The following is a 5,233-nucleotide window of genomic DNA, read 5'->3' on the forward strand; positions in this document are numbered from 1 at the left end:
GCCAGATCCCAGATCTACTGTGCCTGAGTGGGTGGATGATGGTGGGGGTGGACACCAAAGAGTGACAGCCTTGGTCCCTTTTAAATAGACTTGATTTTCAGTGTATATTTAGGTTCATAGCAGAATGGAGTTGAGAGCTCCAATGATGAATGTGATTGTATTGTATACCTAGATTGTACCAATAACCTCAATAAAAAGAAAAAGAAAAAAAAAAAAGAAGTGCCAGATCTACTGTGCCTGAGTGGGTGGATGATGGTGGGGGTGGACACCAAAGAGTGACAGCCTTGGTCCCTTTTAAATAGACTTGATTTTCAGTGTATATTTAGGTTCATAGCAGAATGGAGTGGAAAGTTGAGAGCTCTCACATGCTCCCTCCTCCCTCTCTCCTTACCCGTAGCTGCACGGCCTTCTCTGCTGTCCTCCCCGCCCGTCGCGGAGTCAGCTTGGTTACACTCGATGAACCTGCACCGGTGAAGTCTCTGCAGCCCGCCGATGTCCCCCAGGTTGGCCCCGGTGATGTGCACACTGAGTTTGGTGAGTGGACCCACCGTGACCTTGTCACACAGTAATTTCACTGCTGCCGTAGGAACCCTCTGCACTCTATCCGCTCACCGGTCCTTCTGCCCTAACTCATGGTGACCACTGCCCTTTTGAATGTCGCCCAGTTCCTTCTGTTTCCAAATGTCATGTCTCAGAATCACTCAGCACATAGCCTTTTAAAGTTTAGTTCTCTCACATAGTAATATGCGTCTTCCCCATGTCTTTTGGAAACACGGACTCATAATAATTGTATATATTTACGAGTTACAGTAGGATGATGTGATACACGTATCCTACAATGAAGGACGATCAAGTTAGGGTAATTAGCATTTATTTCCCTCTCCTTAAACATTTATCCCTTCTTTGTGTTGTGAAGCTTCAAACTCCTCTCTTGCAGTTCTCTTTAACATACAGAAATTGTGAACTGTAGTTGCCCTACTATGTGCTGTGGACTACTAGAGCAGATTCACCCTGTGTTTGGTGTCTCCATCCAACCGCTGTCTGTCTTCCTCTGCCCCAACTTCCCATGCTCCAGGAGGATCTGCTCTCTCTGCTTCTATGAGAGCAACTTTTTAGGCTTCTACATAAGCAGTCATTGTCATCCTGTGTCATTGTCGTTCTGGCTTATTTTGTGGAGCCGCATGTCCTCCAGCTCCTTCTGTGTTGCTACAAATGACAGGAAGTTTTAAATATTGGGATAATAGTCCACTGTGTACATGTACCGTATTTTCTGCACCCATCCGTCAGTTTGTGGACTTTTAGGTTGTTTGCATTTCTTGGCTGCTGTGAAATAGTGCTGGGACGTGGAGTCCAGACACCCCTTTGACAGGCTGGTTTCCTTTCCTTTGGATATGTATCCCGGAGTGGGATTGCTGGATCATATGGTAATTCTACTTGGCATTTGTCTGAGGAACATTCTTAGAGTTTTCTGTAACTGCTATACTCATTTTCCTTCCCACAAGCGGTGGGAACGTGGTCTACTTTGTCTGCATCTTTGCTAGCCCTTGCTGCCTTCAGTCTTCTTAATAACAGCCGTTCTTAATGGGGTGAGATGATATCTCCCGGAGCTTTTGATTTGTATTTTCCTGATGATTACTGATTGTTGACAATGAGATTTTTTGCATTTTTACACCTGTTAGCCACATTTACATCTTCTTTTAAGAAAAGACTAATTGTTCCATTTTAAAAATTTTGCTATTGAGTTTTTGGAGTTTTTTATACATTCTGGATTATTCTCTTAACCACATAGATAATTTGAAAATATTTTCTCTTAATATACATGTTGTTTCTTCGTCTTATTTATCATTTTCCTTTCTGTGCAGAACCTTTTTAATTTGATGGAATGTCTTTGTCTGTTTTCACTTTTTTTTTCAGCTTTAATTGAGTTTATTGATACATTTTAGGGATACAGTACAGTTACGTTCATTGTTGGGATCTTGTATCTCTACATGACAAGTCTTAATTCTCATTTTTTTTCCCTTACCCCTGCCCTCCCTTCACCCCTTCCTCCCCTCCCCATCTACAAACACTTTATTTCCATCTTTTCATTATCTCACATTTTGTTCTTTTCCCTTATTACCCTTCCCCTACCCATCCCACCTTCCCTACACCTTTAGCTCCTTTCTTCCCATTTCTAAATGTCAGTAATCTTATTAGGATTTTATGTGTTATTGCAGATTGTTCACACCAGGGAAATGTTTTCACTTTTATTTGCAGTCTTTCAATAAATATCCTTTCCCATTGTAATGTCTTGAAGTGCTTCTTGTTTCCTTACAGTAGTTTATTTCATACTTTCATGCCTTATTACCCTTAATTTTTAAAGGATATTTTTTATCAGGAAGGGATATTGAATTTTATCAAATTGCTTTTCTATATCTGTTGACATGATCGTGAGTTTTATCTTTCATTATTATTGTGTATATGTCTTTTGGATTACATATGCAAACGTTGAGCCGTCTTTAATTTCTGGGGTAAATCACACTTGATCATGATACATAATCTTTTTGATCAGTTAATGGAGTTACTATTTTTGCTTATATAATTGTTAGGAATACTGGTCTGTAGCTTTCTCTTCATTTTTTTTTTTCTTTTTGTTTTTTTGTTTTTTGTGATAGCATCTCACTATATCATTGAGACTGACCTGGAACTCACTATGTAGCCCAGGCTGATCTCGGATTCACAGCGATCCTCCTGCCTCAGCTTTCTGAGTGCTGGGCTTACAGGCGTGTGCCACCGTACCCCGCTGTAGCTTTCTCTTCTTAATGTGCCCTTCTTTGGTTTTGGTATTAGGATGACACTGAACTCACGTATGGGGTTAGGTTCTCTTCCTTTCAACTGTTTTGAAATAGAGAATAATTCCTATTACAGCACTGCTTTTTGAACAGCCTTGTGTAATTCAGTGGTGAAGTCATCTAATCCTGGGGTTTCCTTTCTATTGATTCAGTCTCATTATTTGGTATTGTCCTGTTGAAATTGTCTATGTCTTCACAGTTTAATTTTGATAAGTTATATATGTCCAGAAATTTATCTATTTTTTTAGATTTCCCATTTTGTTGGGAAATTTGTTATCCATAGTATTCTGTAATGATCCTTTGTTTTTCTGTAGTATTAATTGTACTGACTCTTTTTTATTTCTGTATTTATTTGTGTATTTCATTTTTTTTAGTCTAGGTAAAGGTTTGTTGATTTTGGTTTTTACCTTTCAAAAACTGAAAAATAACCAAATCGTTATTTCATTGACTTTTTAAAAATCCTCTATTTCATTTGTTTCATGCTTTAATCTGTGTTTCTCTTTCTGCTATTTTGAGTTTGGTTCTTGCTTTTTTCAATTCGTTAAGTTTCATTTAGGTTGTTTCTTTGGTTTTTCTTTTATTTAGGTGTTGATTACTATAAACTTCCTTCTTAGGTCTGGGGATTTAGCTCAGTAGCTCTGCTGCCTGGCTTGCAAGCGCAAGGTCTGAGCTCAGTTCCTGGTACCAAAAAAATAAAACAACAACAACAAAAAAAAACACCCAAAAACAACAACAAAAAAACTTCCTTCTTAGATCTGCTTTTACTATATCCTATAGGTTTTGGTATTTTTTTTTTCATTTTTACTTGTTTCAAGAAGATTATTAGTCCCTGTTTTGATCTCTTTGTGTATTGCCTGTTTAAGATTGCATAGTTTGATTTACATCTATTTTTTCAATTTATTTTTACAATTTATTTTAAATTTTTTATTAATTTTGGTACATTTTAGGTATACAATATAATGACATTCATCGTTGGAAATTTGTACCTTTACATAATAATATATCTTGATTCTTTTCTTTTCTCCAGTCCCCTCCCTTCCTTCAACCCCTCTCCCCTCTGTTTACTTTGTTTCCAGTTTTTATTTTTCTTGTATTAATTCCGTTCCTTCCTTTCCTTCCCCCTACCTCTCCCATTTCCCCTCGCCCTCTCCCTCTTTCTTCCTATTTCACATTATCTGTGATACCTTTTAGTCCTTATTTACACCTTTAGTTTCTCATACCAGAGAAACTATTCAGTATTACATGTGTCCTTTTTTTTTTTTTTTACAATTTCTAAAGTTCTTTTTTGTACTTGACTTTTATTTTTAATCCTCTGAGATCAGAGCAGATACATAATTTTAATTTTGCAGGGTCTGGTAAGACTTGTGATCTCCAACATGACCTATCCTTTTTGATTTTCTGTGCTCTGATGAACGAATGTGCTTTTTGTGTCTCCTGAATGAAGTATTCTGTATATGCCTAGTAGGATTACTGAACCTACTGTACAGAGCATGATGCATGGTGCATGATGTTTCTTTATTATTTTGTTTTATGTAGAGTGAAATTGGGTTTTGCATCCTCAACTTTTATTGTTTCCAAATATTGTCTCTCATTAGATCTAATAGTGTTTGCTTTGTATATCTGGATGCCCCTGCATTTAGGGAATTATTCTTTGCAGCCGTAGAGAATACTCTGGTTGAATTGAACCCTTTATTGCTGTATGAAGACCTTGTCTCTCTGCACAGTTTTGACTGAAAGTCTCTTTCATCTCAATTGAGTATAGCTACTCATCATTGTTTGCAGTTTCTATTTTAATAAAATCTATTTTTGCGTAACTTTAATGTTTCTGTGTCTTTCCCAATAAACTAAGTTTCACCAGTAAAAAGTCAGTAGCCTATCAGCAGTATATCATTGGATCAGCATTGGGGTTTGTTTGTTAAATCATTCAGCCAACCAAACTCTTAATTGATTAATTTAATCCTTGTGCAGTGTTCCTCTTAATAAGCGAAAAGTCCCGTCTTTTTGCTGACTGTTTCCTGGTTGTTTTGTATATCTTTGCTCTTCTTTTGTTTTTCGTGTTTCTGGGCTGTTGTTTTTCTGAACTGATATGGTTAGATTCTTGTCTATGTATCTGCCAGATGCATAGTATCTGCATAGTATTCTGCGTGTTTTTTGATAGTAATTACTATCTTTTCAATCTCGCTGTAGGACTCCCTTAAACATGTCTTATAAAGCCGGCTTGCTATTGATGAATCCCTTGAATTTTCTCTTCTCTTGCAAAATTATATCTCCGTACTTTCTAAAGGATAGCTTTATTGGGTATAGTATTCTTGGTTGGCAGATTTCTTTTTATCTTTAGAGTTTGAGTTTATCCTCTCATTCTCCTCTCCCCTCCCCTCCCCCTCCCCTTCCGTCCCCTCCCC

The 5,233-nt window shown here is 37.4% G+C and overlaps 1 long non-coding RNA gene across 1 annotated transcript in view; it reads left to right on the forward strand.

Annotated features, from left to right (window-relative positions):
* Positions 1-407: 407 nt before the first annotated feature.
* LOC117285369 overlaps positions 408-5,233 on the forward strand; it is a 118,900-nt gene continuing 114,074 nt past the window's right edge. Inside the window, exon 1 of the long non-coding RNA XR_004516374.1 lies at positions 408-534. This is a non-coding gene — a long non-coding RNA (uncharacterized LOC117285369). The remainder of the gene's footprint in view (positions 535-5,233) is intronic.

The sequence above is a fragment of the Fukomys damarensis genome, unplaced genomic scaffold (genome assembly GCF_012274545.1).
Source record: "Fukomys damarensis isolate Sample0158 unplaced genomic scaffold, DMR_v1.0_HiC HiC_scaffold_9, whole genome shotgun sequence".
In the NCBI taxonomy this organism is placed as follows: Eukaryota; Metazoa; Chordata; class Mammalia; order Rodentia; family Bathyergidae; genus Fukomys; species Fukomys damarensis.